General features: G+C 32.9%; 1 protein-coding gene across 2 annotated transcripts in view; it reads right to left on the bottom strand.

Annotated features, from left to right (window-relative positions):
- Positions 1 to 19,944, bottom strand: part of LOC111004172 (tyrosine kinase receptor Cad96Ca) — a 43,863-nt gene extending 23,919 nt beyond the window's left edge. For both annotated transcript variants that reach the window (XM_045628917.1, XM_045628918.1), the window contains exon 1: positions 19,751 to 19,944. The gene's annotated coding sequence lies outside the window, so the exon portion shown is untranslated. The remainder of the gene's footprint in view (positions 1 to 19,750) is intronic.
- Positions 19,945 to 21,447: the final 1,503 nt, after the last annotated feature.

Genomic DNA, 21,447 nt, shown 5'->3' with positions numbered 1-21,447 from the left:
GCTGGTTATTCATATAGTAACAGCTGTTTGTTAGAGAAATCATGCTATGATACATACGTTTATTAAACTATAGTTAAAGTAACAAATGGTTATACCACATTTAACTACGGATCAATAAACTGGCCCTTATAGGTTCAACGAAATGAACGATATAGTCTAAATGGGAATGAAATTTAAGTTTAAATAATATCTATTGTTTTATCCAACAAAATTGTTTCTTCTGTTTATCAAAAGGCATTTTCTTATTTTGGAATTACCTTTCTCTAAAAAAATACGTCTCAAGTAGGACGGAATTATAATTATAAGACTTTGAGAAGTTAATAATTAACACAGATTATATTTGTCATTGTAGACTAAACAGGCGTAACACATAATACCTAACATACTTAGAGTTTCCTCGTAACATACACTTTTGCGGTAAGCCATCGACTTTCACATCGCATTTCTATCTAGAAATCAATTCACAAGAAGCTGACATATTTTGCCCTGTCGTTCCACTTGGATCAATCAAAGTACGTGGAAATAAATTATTATTCCCTTTGAAATATACCGAGACGTGCAACTTAGCTCTGGGAAGATTTAATTATCATTATATTTATTTTAATTATTAGCAATAGATTTTTATTTCACTCGAAAATATTATGCGACATAATAAATTGGAGAATCACTAATCACTTTCGACTATCGAATAGTCTATAATTTATATACATTGGGTAAACTGAATAAGCCACAGGTAGGTTTTAAACTAATTTGTGTTAATATAAAACCTCAGTAATAAATAATGACAATGGCAGCTGATAACGCCATTACTCCGACACAAAATATTTAAAAATAAACTTTAATATTTCAACCCAAATTATATATGCATTTTTTCTTGTAGAATTAATAAATATTCAGAAAATTACTGAATAATTACTGAATAATAATAATATAAAATTAATAAAATAATATTCAAAAAATGTCTTAATTTATATAGATTTTGTAAAATAATTTGTCCAATATTTATTATTAAGTAATACGAGTATAATATGTTTCCTGGAAACTGTACGTGGGAATTCATTAAAGAACGACATCCGAAGAATGTATTATATCCGAAACAAGTCTCATCTCATGTTATTATCTTTTGTTTTTTTTTGTAATATGGAAATACTTGTCGACTTTAATTTGACAATTAAGGATCCTAAGGGTCTGTTTCACAATGTATGGATGAAGTACCAAATAGCTATGCAACACATAAATTATTTGGAAGATAAAAGTTCTGAATAAGAAACTTCGCCTTTCATGACGAATAGCGCTATGGCGATAATAGCGCAGTGGTGAAACGCAACAAACACTAGTTTATCCTACCATTAAGAAATACATAGCTTATTTGGAACTTATCCGGACATTGTGAAACAGGCCCTAAATATCTTTAATTTTGTTGCCTCTGGAGTAGGGACACTGCGCCGTGACGTTTAACACCCAAACCCAATAACCTATCTCAATCCATTTTTGACCATCTGAGAAAGACATCTTATTCCAAATATTAATAAAAGTGTGCCAATAACCAATCGACGGAATGTAATAGCCATCTGTCGATACCAGCATGGTAGATCGGATCGGTGTATGTGTATTGTGTATAGACCTTTGTATGAAAATAACAGTTAAACCGTGCCAATATCCCATCTCAAGATTTTAGCTTAGAGCACTTTTTAAAATATATAATTAAAAAGCTTTTAAACATATATAAGTATATTTTAATATAATTACATAATTACAAACATGAGTGTACAGAGCTTCGCTCTCAGAGATTGCATTCTATCCGTCGCCAAAAATGAATTGTCTTCGTAGGGTTTGGTTTACCAAAATATTATATAGGTATTAACCAAACCCTACGAAGTACAAACATTTTGCCAGCATTAAGGGTACTTAGCAACAGAGACCTAACTTTATAAATTTAATTTAGTTTTCTGCTATACTAATATTCATATTTAATGATTATGTGAGTTAAGAATATTGATAATACTCTTTTTTATATGTTATGAATATATACGTAAAATGTTGTTAGGAATACCAGAATAATGACTAACCAGTATACCCTAAAGATTTTTTTTTCCTTTTATAGAAAAAGACTGTAGGCACCAACGTAGTACAATTTATTGCAGTTAATTAATAATAATGAATATACTTTTTGTCTTTGTGTGTGGCTTTTTGTAGTTAATAAAAACCACCATTCATCGTTTTGATTATGGTAGGGGAGCCCACGATGCTAAATGGGGATTTACTCGAGCGTCGTGGAGACCTATTGGGTTGCAAAGCTTAGATGATAAGAAGAAAAAAATGTTATATGATATATACCTTTTCATCGGTGGGGAAAGCGGCTATAGATGTTTAAATATGTAAAAAAAAACTGTTGCATGGACATACTCGAGCGCGTCAGATATTGATAGCATCAATGTCCTACGTATTTTTAATAATGTACGTATGTTAATCTGATCATTTGCATGATGGGGGTAGTTGTACGTAAGGGTTAAAAATGAAAAAAAAAAATTTAATCGAGCGCGTCAGATTTTCTAAGGGGGTGTTAAGTGCACCAAAAAAAAAGCTCTAATTCAATAATCTGACGATTTCGATCTGACGCAAACTCGCAGCCATTATTATAATGTGCAAAAAAAAATCGCCATTTTGAAATACTCGAGCGCGTCAGATTAAGATATATATGGTTCAGATTTATATTCTAAACGTACTGTCTCATAATCTGACGATTATCTAGAGGGATTTGCCTGATCTGACAAAAAAAATATTAGAAAAACGGTTCACCCTAAAGGCCATCCCTGCAATTCCATTCCTGGGCGCTTAAAATTGTACTTATGAGCTCGCTGAGTTCAAAGAAATAATATTTCTATGCGTTTGAGTTCTCCCAGCTCGAAAGTCTGATAGAAGTTTCATAGAACACTATTTTTGAAAATTTCAAACCCCAATAACTTTTGAATGGATCAAGCAATTTTCCCGCGGTTGACGGCAATCGACGCATTTTTTAATCTCTAATTATTTAATTTCATCAAAAACGATAATCCGATATGAAATGTCGAAGTTATGTGATAGAAACACTTTTTTCGGTTTTCTTTCGTTCACGATATCTCTCGAACGAATCAACCGTAATGACCAGTTTGGTGGCGATCGACGTCGTTTTTCAAGCTTAAAGGTGGATTAGTTTTTTGAAGTTGATGGATAAAGCCGTTTAAAAGTTATTGCACAAAAACACTTTCAAAAAAACTAATTGTTATTTTTTTAGATTTTTCAAAATTTCTCAAAATCTATCGGTCCGAATCGGTTCAAATTCACATGAAATCTAATTTTGAGGGAAACGCGGAGAAGGAAATGTAGGCATCACGCAGCTGCACGCGTTTATCGCACGAACTTTATCGACGAAATTTTGTTATTTCGGCTTGCGGAAATCGTCAGATTATATATTTTTCAATATTCTTAAATTATTTCATTCAAAATAAAAAAAAAATTTGCTACGCTCGAGAATGTCAAGATGACGATTTTTTTTTACAACTTTGCTGCCCTCCCCTCTCTTTACGTCACTCTCAAATTGTCAGATTAGTGGAATATACACTTTTTAGGATGTGATTAACTCACACTACCTTAATCTGACGCGCTCGAGAATGTCTGATGATCAATTTTTTTTTACTAATCTGATCCTGTATCCTTCACGGGCGGCCTTATATATGGGCCTCATATTTGGTGGAGGTACTTAACCGGGTACAAGGTATCCCCCTGTATATTAATCTGCCGCGCTTGAGTAAATCCCGAAATCCCCTCTTGGGCTCCCCTACTATTATGTTTAAATATTTAGTCGCTTTGTTTCTGACATCCACATGATGACACAGTTTAGTATCATTATTAAGTAATTTGTTTGTTACACAAGTCTAAAATAAATTCAAAAGCATATTAACTGTTTCATTAACGACTTATAAAATATTTGTTAATTAAAAGTGTTTAATTATTTAAAATCCATTATGTTCTAAGCAAGATAAAGTAAAACTTTGTTATTGCCATTAACTTATCGAAGTAATTTTATTAACGCACATCGGCTTTTTAAAAGCATTGTTATAAATAAACTCACTACTAATCGCACTCAGACCAGTTTATTAATAAGCTATTTATCAAAGTATTTATAAGTTACTTAATATATTTTATAAAAATGTAATTTAATTTAGCCTATAAAATAAATTCAATAACTTAGGGATACTGTTTCTTTATATATATAGAGTTGGGACAGGCTTATCTGTTGTTTAGACTTACCACCGCCCATGGACACTCTCGGCTTGCAGATCAGCATTGGTACGCTGTTTCTTGGTTGTGGTGAAATATTTTTTCAGTATGTTTTGAGATAAATATACAGAAGGAATAAGTATACATATATATGAAAAAGTGTGTGCTGGCCTCTATTCCATCGGATATAAAATTTTCTGTTCATTAAATACAAAATATTGATTAACAGGCCATAAAGAACCAGCTTCCCCCCGATATATTTTCGAACAAGAAAGGCCCAATGTACCAATTCCTAAAAGGCCGGCAACGCACTTGCGATCACTCTGGCAGTGTGAGTGATCATAGACTTATCAATTTACATCCGGTGAGCCTCCTGCCTGTTACTCCCCTGTTATGTAAAATATATATATATATATATATATATATATATATATATATATATATATATATATATATAGACGACTGTACTTATGGTTATAGGTATGCGGTGTTAACTGAGAACATATTTTTCTTTCTAAAGCTTCAAACTGATGTACAAATTCCTCAAAATTAGGTTAGTAGTGCTCTATACTTTAGCAATTTTAATTGCTCGTGCCAGTATAACAAAGATTTATGATACCTATCATAGAACACGCGAAACGCGATCTAATAAACGATATCACCTTTTTATAGCTAATGAAAAGTTAAAACGAATAATTCATTTAATTGTATTTTCTATAAAGTAACTGAGTTCACGAAGATGTTACAAAGTCTTGGGATTCCTCGAAATATTCCGGATATTTGAAAGTTACAGACAAAAACTTATAATCTATTCCTGTAGTAAGAAAACTGAATTATTTGACTTTCAAGAAATTATTTTGAATCCATTTATCGTTTCTTAGAACTATTTGTTAAGTTACTTAAGCTAATCTTGATCTATCTTAATCCCAGAATATGCAATAATTTTTAATATTCTTGATATATTATGAATATTCCTGATATATTATCACGTGTTTTACAAGTTAAAAACAATGTAAAGTGTAAGTTTAATAATAATTAAAAAAAATATTATAATAACTAAAAAAGACAAAAAAAGCAAACTTATAAATGAAATGTATGTAAATTGTGCCGCAACAAATACACAAAAGTGTACTTATGTACATGAAGAGTAAATTTTAAATTGGTCAAAATAATGTATTTCATTCAACCTATTTCGGTTTTAACGCAATTTAAGAAACTTTAAAACCAAAGATTTGGCCCAGAGTCTGGTATGTTAAGGCATTTGTCTATCACGGAGAAAGCTGTGTTTACGGCGATCACGCTCTACTGACTGTGGTCAAGTAGATCAGCCGATGGATAGTGGCCACGCACGCTTGACCCTTTTAGACTCCATAAGAAAAATATATAGAAATCAAGTTAGTTTATAAAAATGTATTCGCCAATGTTATTTTAAAATGTGATATAAACTCTTAACCTTATATCATCACAAATATTACATTTTAAAGAAAATTTATTTTGATTCTTACGAGATAGTGTTAAAATAACCCCGGAACAATCTAATAGAGATATGAAATAATGAAAAAGGGTCTTTATTTTACACAGGTTACACCGCGAAGAACATCTAGTTCTATATATTTGTATACATTGAGTATATACATATGTACTTATATATACATTACTGCAAATAAAACTTCGGACTCTGTAAAAAATGTATACATAGTACAGAAAATCTCATATACTGTTTCACCTTGTTAATTACCCTTAAATCTTAAAATAACACCCGAAAGGCATAAAAACTTTGCTCTCTTTTTCCTTTCGTTTTATGTAATAATTTTATTTTTTTTTACTCTTTTGTTTGTGTAAGGATTTTAAAATGTGCACAGCGTTGACCTTCAGGCACCAAGGTTAAACCCCTTAGTGGTTTTTGGAGCTTTCTGTATTTGACTAAATATATAAATCTTCTGAACATGCAAGTCCAGGAAACTACATCGGAGCATTATAGGTAATATTATTATTATTATACTTGCTTAATCGGCAATTAATATAGATCGTTATTATAACAGTAACTCAACTAATTTTACTTAAAGTTCGTAATTTAGTAACACCGTTGTAAATCAATATTTAACTGAAATTTTAAACAACTCTCGCGTAATTCTTAAAACACTAAAATTTTACGACTTGGGCCCGGCGTCGTAAAAAATTACAATTAAACAAAACAGATAAAATACACAGTTAGAACATTGTAAAGCAATTTTAATCACGATAACCAATCATATTTATTGCTATTCTTCATCAAATTGGTCATAGACAAGCATTTAGGTCACAAACAAAGCTGGCCGAACAACAGTTTCACTGTTAGGCGCTAACATCGCTTTATACGCTTTCATTGATTTATTCGCTTTTGTCTGGTACTTTGTGTCATTTGAAACAGCGCTTAGCCGTATATTTTATCAGTAATGAAGACCTTTCAGTACTAACAGCCCCTACCCATACCTCTCTCTACCTACCTCTACTCTAAATAAACTGGAATACATAAGGATTAGGTACCTACAAAAGCAGGCAATGGCTCCTTGACTGTATCCATGGGCTGCAATAACAACCCTTTATCGCCGACCCGCAGGCCGGTCTTTCGTTATGTATTTTTCTTCTTCTTATAGTGTCTTCTCCTAGTTTTTTTTTTGTCATCTCCTAGTTGTTCCTAGCTAGTTTAATTTCAAAAACAAACCAGTCTTAAGTTTTTCAACCAGGACGCGGCCAGGTTCCCTTCCACCTACCACTTTGCTTTGTATGATTAGATGAAGGAGCTCGTATTTTTTTGAGTTAAGTACGTACTTGTCCGAAATGCTAAATTACTAATACTATAATCTGTATTCTGTCCAGCACTGTTGTATTTCGTATGCGGTATGTCCAATATATTTTAAGCATATTATATAATACCAGACTGCTCACGGTGTGCCAATTTAATTTAAAATCGGTTAAATAGTTTAGGAGTCCATCGTGGACAAACATCGTGACAGGAGATTTATATATATTAAGATATAAACCCAGATCTCAAACGCTTCTAGTTGTTTTTTATATTATTATTTCTCATACATTTTGCAATCAGTGTGAGACCGTTTTCTAATATATTACATAGATATAGCCAGGGTATATCTGATATCATATCATTGTTTAATTATAAAGTATTAACATTTACTATAGAATTATTAAAATGTCCCAACATCTTAATGTTGTCAGTAATAGCTTACTACGAAAGCACTGGATCTTTAAGAGAAGACAGGAATCTCTTACTTTAAACGGTCCCCAAATCTAACAATTGTAGTACATAATTAAGACACTTAAGCCAAATGGTATTTACGGTGTACTGAAAAGTGACCGATTATTTTGCGTTGACCTTTAGGTCCTTCACCAACCGAAATAGGTTAATAATGTTTTGTCACGTTTATTTATTTCGAAGTGATGATAAATCTGATAAGGACACAACATGCAAAAGCTATTTGAATTTATGAATTGTAGACTATACAATGTGCTGAGTTAGAACACGTAATACAGGCCTCAGTCAGATATTAAATTTTAATTCAAATAAAAATGTAATAACCAAATGTAAACAAAACCTTATCAAAATTTCTATCAAACTAAAAAAACGTAATTTACATGGAATGCAGATAACTTTGATTATATCATTCCGAACTCAGGTTTTAATATCTTGGCCAAATATTGGCCGTCGACTTTTTTTTATAGCACAGGGGGCAAACGGGCAGGTGGCTCACCTGATGTTAAGTGATACCGCCGCCTATGGACACTCTCAATGCCAGAGGGCTCGCGAGTGCGTTGCTGGCCTTTTAAGAATTGGTACGCTCTAATTTAATTGTTTGACAATATTTGACAATATTGTCAAATAAACCTAAATTCTTCAAGGATGGGAAAGCCTAGGGGAGGCCTATGCCAAAAGGCAAACTGATACCGAAAATTGAAATAAATCTAATGTATATTTGTATCAGGTTAATCAGTAATAAAGGCTATTTTTATTTTATTTTATAATTTAATTGTTATTGATTCAATTGAAGAGACTATCATTAACAAATCGAAGAACTGTTGATCTGGGAACGTTGAACTGTTGAGCTGCCTTTACATCCCAGTTCATCACAAAAATGAGAAAACATTACAACAGTCATAAAAGTGCTTTACGACTTTGTTACCCGGGACAAGCAATTTATAGTTATAATTTTATATTGTGTTCATTTCTTCATTAATAGACCTATAGTAACTTGTCTGTACAATGTTCAGGTGTTTTCTACAAAAACACCGTGTACAAATCCCAAGCCAGCACTTATGACGCAAGAGTAGAAAGTACGTTTTAGCTACAGTACCGGCATTCACTCTCTATTGAAGGCTGCTATTATCTGATCGAAAGTTTTTGATACAATAAGCGCCTACACATATTATTGTACCCAGATATGTGAATCCTAGAATAAATTTCAGAATATATTAATTAATTATTTATTACCATATCTGACTATCTACGAAAAGGCCGGCTTATATCTTTGAAATTATGACTAAATAATTAAAGGGAAGAAATACATCAAAATAATAGAACAGACTAAGTCATTCATGTATTTATAAATATAGATCGCGATTGTAATGACATACATACATAGATACAATACCATCTATAAAAATATTAAGAAAAATTAATAACTTGTTAATCGGTTACCATGGTAACCAATTAGGATTTTTTTAAATAATCAATTTCACATCACAGTTAAGAAGGTATTGGGGTATTTCCAAGCTACGTTGCTTGAAGATACAATAGATATTTCCCGTTCAATTTCCTTTATATGAATAACTAATGTTAAACGCAAATCTCTATATAATATTGATGAGAAATCAAAGAGGTATTTAAGATCGGATCCGGCGCGGCCAAAGCATAGCTACCGTTAGTCAAAGTCAGTGACCATGACACGTGCTCTGCAGTTTAAACGATTGTATTGTTTATGGTATTACAATAATGGTCATAGAGTATTTTTATGGGGAGAACTATGCTGAATAGGAAGACGATCAATGTACCGGTGCCTAATAAGAAATAATAAGATAATATTTACATTTACTTTAAGTAAATTTCGTTAATAACTAAGTAGAATTAACATATGCATTTTATGTTTACTTACAAGATTGTCAATAAAGGTCATTTATTTTAATGTATTGTAAGGCGTGGCGGCTGTTGATACCACCTACATTAGAAATCAAACAATTGCAAACAGATAATGTAACCTATATGATATATAACGAGTTATAGGCTATCTTATAATATATCCTGCTGGTAGTTAAATAATTAGATAAAATATCTAGTATATTTGGATTTAAAATGCCAATAATTAAAAAAATACGTAAGCAATTAAAATATTAGATATAAAATCGGTGTACGAACTGCCGTGTTAATGTTAAACTGCCAGAGGGACCAAACTTTTTTTAATGTGTTTTTTCTATTAGTCTGTATTCTCAATACTGTACGTTAGAAATAAATATTTAGTTTATAACGATAAAGACAAGTCGAATTAGATAGAGGACAAGGAATATTTTTTACCATTGTTTTGCGTTCAGAAGCCAGGTTATGTTTCTAGACACATATGGAAATAATAGTTGTCCGTATTCCCTCAGGATGCAAATGTTTTAAAACATATAAAGTCGTATTGAAGTGACATAGTGAAAATCAAATTTCATGTATAAAAACGATAAAATTCAACATCTTCGTATGTACCTCTCTCTACACGCAAACACTATGTCAAGTTTCATTAGCAGTATGCATTCGCCAATACGCTGAATAAACAACTCTACCATGACTGACAAACTAATAACGTCTCTGATGTAGTATAGGCCAACAAGGAACGTTTGAAGGCAGATCGTTTAATACTTAGAGTAATCGTAAAACAATCATACTTCAAATATATTTTGTTCGAAATCAAAGGTACAAAGTTTGATATTCTCTGTGATACAAAAAAACTATTTTTTGTTCGAAACGCACATAGGCAGAAAATCCATTGGTGCACAGCCGGGGATCGAACCTACGATCTCGTAGATTGAAGTCGCAATAGAATTTACAATTTTCATATGGGTAATAATTAAAAATGTATTTAAATACTTTTTTCGATGGATGAATGGATAAAATTTTTTGGTCTCTATTGGTGTTTAATGCTGGCAGCATTTCCTCTCTGTATTGCGATACTTATTCATTGAGCGACAAAAGCACCTGCAAGAGAGTCATTGGTATCTACTATCTACCAAGCGTACTTAAATCAAGAGTATTTAAGAGAGGCTCAAAGTATTTTCATTGTAAGAACTAAGATAGACCACCTTATCCATAAAGACTATTTTATTTTATTTTTATTTTTCACATTTAGGTACAAAAACAGAAAACAGATTAATTACATACATAAAATTATTACACACTAAACAACATTTAAAAATCTGACTTCCAGTTATATCTGTACACAGCATTTACACTAAATATCAACTAAACAACATACACATATCAAACCGAATGACAAAAAAAGAAAAAATAAAAGAAAAAACTATATCTATACATACACACACACACATGCTTATATACATATACATTAATCAATTAAATTAGTAATTAAGGTTGCAAGTATTTACTATGAACTATCTTTTTAAATTTACAAATATTATTGTGAAAAATATCAACCTCAGCACACACAGCATTATAATATTTGCACATTCTTACGAGCGGAGCATTCTGGGAAACATTGTTATCAGTCATAGGTATAACAAATAATTCCTGGATGCGCACAGAACGCGTCGGCACCTTGATCTCCAGCCTCTCCAAAAGGCAGCTGTCAAATGAGCCATTTGCTATTTTATGCAAAGTGCACAGGTCGCTCACCCACCTCCTCCTTTCAAGACTCACCATTTGAAAGTGGGCAAGACGCTGGTCATATTGGTTTATTTTTCTCCTAAGACCATACTTATAGCACAATGCTCTGACAAACCGCCTTTGTATAGCCTCCAATCTATCTATATGAGTTTGGTATATCGGGGTCCATACCGTCGAACAATACTCAACTATGGTTCTCACGAGAGAGCTATATAAGATAATCAAGGAGTCGGCGCGCCTGAATGGTTTAGCAGTTCTAAGAATGAAGGACAGCATCCGGCCAGCTCTGCTACATATATCATTATAATGAGGTCTAAAAGACATAGCAGAGTCAAATAGCACTCCTAAGTCGCGAATCACCTCAACTCTATCAACTAGAATACCCTTAACATTATATTTATACTGGATAGGGTTCCTACTTTTTGTAAATGTTATAACTCGGCACTTCTCAATATTCAGAACCATAAAGTTTTCATCGCACCAAGCAGAGATAGTATTAATATCCAATTGTAAGGTCTCACAATCTCTTTCATCAGATATACGTCTGAAGACTTTAATGTCGTCTGCATATGCCAAACATTCACTGCTTATTTTGCCAAGCAAGTCATTCACAAATAACAAAAAGAGTAAAGGACCCAGCTTCGATCCCTGGGGCACGCCCGATGTTGCTAAAAAAGGCACAGATTCGTACCCACTCAGAGCAACCAGTTGGGTACGGTTCAAAAGGTAAGAACTTAACCATCTATATAAGTTCCCATGAATCCCCACATGCTGAGCCTTCACAAGCAATGCAAAATGGTCCACTCTATCAAAAGCTTTTGAAAAATCGGTATATATAGCGTCCACCTGCTTTTTATCATTAAATGATGAACATAAATAAGTAGAATAGCATAAAAGATTAGAGTTGGTTGACCTTCCAGTAACAAATCCATGCTGTCGTGGGCTCAATATATGTTTGAGATGGTTATACATATGGGTATAGATGAAACCCTCGAATATCTTAGCGAATAAGTTTAGAATACAGATAGGTCTATAATTCAAAACATCACCTTTGTCTCCAGATTTATACACTGGTGTAACTTTGGCTATCTTCCATAGGCTAGGAAATACTCCCTCGTGCAAAGATTTCTCAAATATAATCAATAACGGTGTAACAAGAGCAGTAGCGCAAAAACGAACAAAAATAGGTGGAATCCCGTCAAAGCCAGCACCCTTAGAGAGATCGACACTTTGTAACTTTCCTAACAATTCCTCTCTAGTTATCTGTAAATTACCAATAGAGAAGTTTGATGACGGAAAGCTAGGAAAGTAGTTATTTGTGGTATTAGAAGAGTAAATTGATATCTATCCAATTGCACTGTTTTAACCAGAGTACGTCTATCTTTTTCTATTAGATTATGTTTACGCTTTAAATATAACAGCCATTTTGTTACATTATTCAACGTCGTTTCGTAATCGACAGGTTAATATAATAAGACACGCACTGACCATGCCATATATGTATATTCGCGTATATTCCATACATTTTAATTACACGAATATTATTTGGCAAACAATTTCCGTGAACGTAGTACAATCCGGTTTTGCTTTCCGGGTTGAGTTTTTCGTTAAAATCTTGGACCTCACTAGTTTGCTTGACAGGTGAGGTTGATGCATTTTGGGTCGAAATACCAGTTGTTTGTAGAAAGTTATTTTAAATACGTTTTGTAAGAAGAGTAAAGTTGACTCACGGCTGTGCATCAACGGATATTAATTCATTTTGTTTGTAACACTCTCTCGTACTGTGTCAGAAGGTTCTGTGGCGTTTGCTAGATATAAAGTCTAACTGGAAACTCTAACACTGTCTTAGGGGCCGTTCAAGTATTACATAAGCAGATTTACTGCAATATATCCCCCCCCTTCCTCTTGTCAGCAAAAGAAAGCAAAAATCCTCGAAAATGCATTTCGTTTTCATGAATAGACAATGTGTGGGTTGAAAAAGTAATCACCAAATAAGAAAATCAAGTCCCCTCCCCCTATAGTGCTTACAGTTTTAAACATTAAAATATACAAAACAAATCAGTATTAATTAGTTTTAAAACCTACGCCCTTACTCAGTTACTTCCAACAGAGATAGCGATACCAATCCCAACATTTTTATATGTTGAATGGCGGCCTCTCAATATCTCGATCTTTGCCGATGAGTAGGGATGCCTACAGGTTCGAATTGATTGACGTGGAATAAGTGATACCTGATGATGATCTTATGTTCCAAAATAAACGTATTTTATTATTTATTTTTTATCCGCAGCACTGATGTCACAACCTTGCACGCGCGGTACAAAAAATATTTTTAATTTACCTTAGGCGTAATATTGACGTTTGGCCAGACGTTTTGAACGAGACTGTCCCTTTTTTAAATTGCGAGTCCCCGAAATGAACTGTGGCCTGTGGGGCGTACAATTGTCTCATTTTCGTAGAATATAAAAAAAAACGTGCCCACGTTTCATTCTTATTTGAAATCGTCACCAGCTATATTAAAACAAAATGTGTTCGTCTGATAAACAACTAAAGATTTTGGGTAGGTACCTACTTACCTATATTTTGTGATCCGTAACTTTTGCGCCATTTTTTTTTTAAATAAACTTAAAAAAAGTGTTCATTTTTTCATTGATTATTTATTATTTGACCAATATTAAACCAATGTCCCGTTTAGAGTCAAATATGCAATAACATATCAGGGACGCTCGCGGGTTTAAAAAACTATTGCGGAAATAATTTCATTTGTAACACGATTAACACGACGAGCTATTTTGGTCGATAGAGATACTTTTTGTAATCCGGAACATGAATATTTTAATAGTCGGTAGGTTTGCCTTGCTAGATAGGTAATTACATTTATATCAAATGTTACTACACTCTGTGAAACCCCAAGGTTGCTTCGCGGGCTGAGAATAAGTCACTTCTGCCTGACTCACTACTCAGTTAGATATAGCCTTGCTATGCCGCTCACCGCTAGACTCAAGATAGGTATCTCCCTGTATTATTATAATGTTAGATGGTGATGTAACAAAATATACATATATTAATTAATTACTTAAAATTATGCATATAAAAAAAAAAACAAAAAAAGCAGGTTACTTAAGTAAGGCGACAGGCAGCCTTATCGCTTACAAGCGATTTCTTCCAGGCAACCCTAATATGGAACAATAGAAAAATAATTGCATTATTAATTACCAAAAAGAAACTCAAATTAAATCAAATCAAATCTAAAGAAAAAAATAAGTATAGATAGATAGTTTAAACTGCATCACTATTATTTAGTTAGTTAAACTTAAATCACAATTTAATTAGATAAATACAAAATAGTTTCGATATATTATGCGCATTATATCAAAGCTTTTAAATTCAACCTGACAACATTTTAGTATTTCTTAATTTGATTTGATTATTAATAAAATTCTATGGCCGCAGTGGAATAATGCTAATCTATAATAAAAAGTACATCCCTATTTAAGTTGCACCATACATATAGTAGCAAATTAAAAATAAATACATGTATAAAAAACATTACGATCATGGCACATTACGATGTAGACTAACTGAAGTGTAAGCTAATTTATTAATAAAGTCATAAGAAAGTGTCCAATAAAGATTCTTAACATCTCTGGGTTTCTGCAGAAATAGCTCACGGTGTCCTCCATTTTCGTGTTTCGTTCCGTGGGCCATTTGTGCAGACACCCTTCATCTTTTAGTCGATTCGAAATAAATACAGATAATACAACTTTTTCTACAGCTGTGATACTTTTTTTTACATTCAACACCTTTTGTCTTCAGTCACCGTGACCGCGAAACGTCGGATAAATTTAAAATTATGTTAAATAATTATAAGTTTACAATAATACATAGCTTCAATCCGGTAAAAAGTGTTTTCTTTGAATGTGTAAAAGCCAATACTATGGAAAGACACTCTGTTTTTGTGTTCAATTTTTTCACTAAGTTTAGAATGGGTATGCAAATTGAAAGTTAAAAAACTATATTAGTCTTATATATACTCAATAAAATATTTCCGTTAATAAACAGACAGTAAGTAAAGATTTTATAAAACTTTGTACCTCAAACTTCACTTTTGTTCAGTGAAACCTATCAAACTTTATTCCCGAAGTAACTAAACCTTTTTTAAATCGCTTTAAAATTGAAAAAGTTCTACGACACTCCTGCAGTTAAAACGATATTCATTTCAACTTAAAGCTCTTGTGATCACCTGTGCTTGTTATATTTAGCAAGTTAAATAAAACAGTTTATGTAGGACTTGCTAGTACATGGTTCACTAGTCAAGCTCTTTAGACGAAGAGCACTTAGCTTTGTTTGTACTCTGTTAACTTAAGTAGTAAATGGTCTTTATTGAGCGCGGGAATTTTGCCCGTTGAATTTTTCTACAATTTCTGCGAGGCGGTCATGAAAATCAAAGAGGCGGAAAAGACCAGGGAATTTTGTCCAGAAGCCCAACTGCGACTACGAAAGAAACCGCAGGCCCAAATTAACAAAGCCCAGGCGCAAATATGCGACGCACCTACTAAATCGTCGCCACCTAAGAAGTGCCCAAGCGGGCAAGCAGGGGTCCATGCGTTCAAAAGAACCCTGCAAGTACTGGACCCGATCTTCCCTAGGTACTTGTACAAGCGTATGGCTCGATTTGTGACGGATACTTGCTGTTTTACGTCACGTCAAAACGTCAAACCAACAATGGGCGTGGAGAGGCGGACGCAACCGCCGCATCATATCGGGTAGCGGATAAGGCTCTGCTGTTACCGCATAAGGCGATTGTTGGTGGCGCCTTGGGGTTTTACTAGGTATGCACAACAGCGAGTCTCACATAACCTTCCTGCACCAAGCAGTCGCGCCGCGGTAGGGTAGGCGCATTTCCCCAAGTAAAAAAAAAAAAAAGTAGTAAGTAAATGGCGACGCAAATATATCATAACTACGTTCAAAAATTCCGAACTACGCCTGACAAATGCCGATAATTTAATATCGTCAATATTCGTCAATAGTCGCTTGCTTTAAGCTGAATCAAATTGGAATGAGGTTTCGAAGCAAACTTTGATGACGATTAAATGCTTTGGTCTATCTCATGTTACATTTGCCGATGGATCGAATTTGTTTGATTTGAAATTGTTTATGTTAATATTAAACAGAAAGCGACAGACTTAATGGCTTAAGTGTGCGACAACTATGAGGTGTGATTGAATCTCGGCTGTGCACCAATGGGTTTTTCTCAGTATGTACGCAATTGACACTACGGTGAATACAAACATCGTATGGAAACCGGCATATCTAAACGCAAATATTGATGACGTTTGGCCACAGAAGGTCTGTAAAATAAAAACTAGAAATTGATGCAATTTTAGCCGAAGCTCACTTAAGATTGTAGCCCAACTGGATTATTATTATTTAGAAATTGGCATGAAATAATATTTGAATTAATTGCAGAAATTAAATGAGAATTTTGCCCAATTCTCGAATTTAGTTTACTGGCTGGCCATTAAATATACTCGTAAATTTAATAGACACTAATTAAAATCTTCATTCGCTTGCATTTGAGTTAATCAAAACATTTCATATTTTCTGTAATGGAAACAATTAGTTTACTACATAATTATTTTAATAATTAATTAATTTTATGTAATAATTAATTTTATGGCTACAAGTGTTACTTACATTCATGTTTTTTTGGTTTAAGTAGTTTAAAATAATTATGGATAATAATATATTGTAGAGGTGTCTGACGAGTATATCTTATAAAATTGAAAAAGCTGATAATAAATGTCTTCTTGAATGGATTAAGTACTACAAACTGTAATTATTTTATTTTTATCGTCACGAACGTCAGGAATTATACACTCTATACGTTTGCTATGCTCGAATAAGAATTTGTATAGCATTTAGGGTCTGTTTCACAATGTACCGATAAAGTATCAAATAGCTATGCAACACATAAATTATTTGGAAGATAAAAGTTCCGAATAAGAAACTTCGCGTTTCATGATGAATAGCGCTTTCTGACAGTCGTGAAACGCAACAAACACTAGTTTATCCTACCAATAAGTAATAAATAGCTTATTTGGAACATTGTGAAATAGACCCTTAGTATTTTGTGTCTTAGTAGTCGGGTGGGGTCAGTAGAAAATGTTTTAGAACGATTTTTATTTAAACTATTCACACCTATAAACAAAACTGACAAATTCCCTTATGGGTAAATCTATTAAAATTCTTATCAGAGATATTTACTAAATTAACGTTTCTGGCTGGGTCTAATTGAAAGCAATTTAAATCTCATTATGCGTCGAACAGTTATTTAGAAAATTTAAACATACTTTCTATAAACACGAGTACGGTTAGCTAATAAACTCCATGATTAATTTGGATTTAATAAGATTTATAACTAGACCCTGTCTCGGCGATCAGTCTAAGGCTTTATGTTTGTTTCTCAAAAGCCCAACATTCAGCATAGGCTGTTTGGTCAGCATAGCCCTGATGATAGGCGATGTAGAGGCCAGAATTATTGTGTCCAGACTCCATTTTTATGGTGAGTGTCCACTATGTTCGTAAACCTCTTGCGCTCCGCGCTCTAGCAACTGCTCTGATGGAGACGGTACGCGCATCTCCAATAGAAACGTTTTTTCATGTAAGTGACATAATACATAAAAATATTAACACATTAAAAATAGTGGCGGAGACTTAATTGCCAGTTTTTCTCGTCCGTTCTACGCCCTTGATTTTTGAACTGGCAGTAAATGTAATCTAGCATTTCATATATTTTGACTGATGTTTATAAGTGTACATTGTGTTACCTATATGAATACATGATTTTATAAATAAAAAACATCAAAAAAGTTTGTGAGTTCAGGGCGTAAGGAAATAAACTTTCTACCACTCTTTTTATCTATACGTAACTGGCCAAAGAAATTATAATAGCTTTGTCTTGAATTAGCTTTCTAATTAATTAACAAAGTTTCTAATCGTGATTCAAATTTTAGGCCTAACATTACATGGGCTGCCAATTACAATCAAACTCTGTACTAACTAGTAGGTACTACATGCTCATTATGTATTACAATATTACTCAAACTTTGCGTAATATTCAGTAACATCGTTCCATTGGGACGTACCTACTAAGCCACGACGAAAAATGACTATTTTAAGCTAATATTTTATGAGACGCGAAAGCCTAAAATATCCGGCGTTGTAACCTTCATTACAAGGAAGCGAGGACTTCTGGTTATTTTCTGAATGGTATAATAAGTGTACAATTATCGAACGTAATTAGATTGTTATTGCATGTTTTTTATCTTGTCTCACAAGAATCTTGTCTAACTAGATATTTAATTTGATATTAGTCGTGATTCAACTGGGTCAACGAATCTCTCGCGATAATTCCCATATTATAACAATAGATCGATATCCTTTCACTATTGCCAGACTCAATTATATATTTTTGTTTAGATTTCACTAATTTAAATATAAGTATTTAAGTAGATAGAATTGGCCCTGATAAAGGCATTATAGCTTAAAGCTTCAATCGTCAAAAAAATAACATATACTTTTTTAGCAAAATCATAGAGATCTCCTTAATATATTTTTTTAATTAAACCGGAGATAACATATTTAAATTTTATATTTAGTGAAAGTTCGTAACAGTTATGACATCCGGCCGCCATTGATTGCATAACAATTAATGTACATAATATGTTACAGAAAGAGGTAAATTCTATGGATGAATTTAAACAAAATATATATGTGGATTCAAGTCAGAATTGATGAGTTCCAACTGACATTTTCCTTAGAGTTAATAAACTTTATATATGTACTTGCAACAAACGGAAAATATCAAGAAGAATAATAATATTTAAGGAAAAAGAAAGATAAACAAAAGCTTGTTTCTATCATATTCATATATGTATTAATATGTTTTGCCTAATATAGCTAAGACGGAACGCTTTACGCACGCATTTAGCTTATATACGCATATTAGCTTTTTACATTTGCTTATTAGATACACTTGTGATTATGATGTAGGATATTTTTGTTATAAAGAACGAAAGAGAATCTTGAAATTTACAACATGTTACAACATGCTTTAAGTTATGATTAGTATGTATTGAGCCTATAGAGATAAATTAGTATAGAATGCCTACTGCAAACTTCAAATGTTATGAATTTTGTTGTGCGATTGGCATAGGATTGTAAAATTCTTTTCGAGCAAAAATAAAAATATTCACTTGTTATCCGCTGCCCCTTGACTTTTGCGAGTTGCCAATCAACGTGTGACCACAAGTAAAAATCGCGTTTTTAATATTGTAAACTACATTTTTTTCTTCAAGTATATCTAAATGATGAATGAACTATATGATATTCACCAAGGTTCTGTTTAAATATGATCTTTTATAAAAGGGGTTAAGATGGCTACTCAAGATTGTTATTCTCTCAACTCACGACTGACTTGACGTCAATAAAATTGAATGGCAAACATAAGTGCAACTTAACGCGAAATTAGAAAGCTACAAGATTTCCCCAAAATCTCTATTGCATCTAATTGAATACTTATTACAAACCCACATCATCAATAACAGTAATAATTACCTGCAAGCAAATACAGTCTTTAAATCCAATATTTAAAACCGAAAATCACTCGACATAGCCCCGATATTCACCAAATCACTTGCACTTAAGGATATGGAAACGAATTTTAATATCATACACTTTCACTATACACGGTTCTGTATCGATTTTTTTAAAGAAATCGTTAAAACCGCGCTCATCAATCGAGCGCGAGCGTCACACTGGCTGCGCGAGAGCCTTCCCCCCCCCCCCCCGCACAATGGCGCGACCAACTCGTTTTACTTCTTACGAACAGGTTATTTTCGATCTTACTGCATCTAAATAAGATTTAATTTAATTTGTCAATCATTACGATCTCTTCGAAGGTTCCATCGATTGATTACACAGTGATTCGATTTTTATATCCGTGCATAATTGACACGTTCAAGCTGACGTCTTTGTTGCGTGTTATTAACTACTTCTAGTTTGAATGGGATATTTTCTTTGTTGACTTTAGCAAAAAGTTTATCTCTAATATACAGTCAATGGCTTCAATTAGTTTAGTGATACAAACGCGTAATATAAAACTTTCTTCTCATCTCTTAACCTAATCCAATGAAGTCATCTAATTATGAAATATATTAGACATTTTAGGTTTTTCCACATCATTTTCTCACGCGACATTTTCTCCAACATCAGACAGCAACAACAGACACTGGCCCACTTTTCAATAATAAAATACAATGACTCATATATCTATTATTTCACTAGGTAAAGAATACATTTTAAACTGTAAAGATTGAAGTCACTTTTCACATACTTACAAGACTCCTCAACATAGTATGCTATATATATCCTATATAATATGTAAATCAAATTAAATGATTGATATATTAACTGATAGAACTACGAATTTGTCAGAAATAATTAAAGGCATGTAGTCTCATGAAAAATTTACAAAGTTACATGCATCGATTGTGTATTTTGGAAATTAACCATACCTTTTTTATAACAAATGTGAATTTCCATGTTATAAAAATGGTATTCAAAGAGCCGGCTCGACAATTTCCTCTTTATTCCCCTCAGGTCTTTGTGGCCGCTATCGCATGTTTTTTTTTTAATTGGAACACGATGACATGGCATCTGGACCCATCGTAACAATCGTGAAACCTAGACTGATAACAGATCTTTTAATAGGTGCATTGTAAAAAACACTTTACCAAAAACACATACGATAGTTTAAAGTGATAATAAGAAAGAAAACTTAGACACAATAATATACAGTAATATTTTTAAGTAAAGTGCACTGGCCCCACTACAACACTACACACAACACTAGGATTCCCTCTTCCTTTTCACATGTAAACAGTATTTTACTTAATGATTTCTACATAACACATTTATATTTTAACTATTTTTGTACAATAAGAATATTTCCTGTATCATCATAGGACAGGTTAAGAAGATATTGTTTTAGATTTTTAGTAAAGATAATAATTATACATTTTCAAAAAATAAATAATTACTAAAGCTGCAAGCGTTTAATATTCCAGATGGTGCAAATTCTTATAGACAGTCCAGGAGAAACAAACACAGATTACAGTAGACCGAAACCACCAACAGGACATCTTATTAAAGCACAGATCGTGCCTGGAACGATTCTGCGACTAAATAATAATAATATATATTTAGTAAAATAGGCAGACAAGAATGAAAGAACGGGTGTCGCAAGCAATTGC

This window comes from Pieris rapae, chromosome 7, assembly GCF_905147795.1.
Source record: "Pieris rapae chromosome 7, ilPieRapa1.1, whole genome shotgun sequence".
Classification (NCBI taxonomy): domain Eukaryota; kingdom Metazoa; phylum Arthropoda; class Insecta; order Lepidoptera; family Pieridae; genus Pieris; species Pieris rapae.
This window is presented reverse-complemented; position numbering and strand designations above follow the sequence as displayed.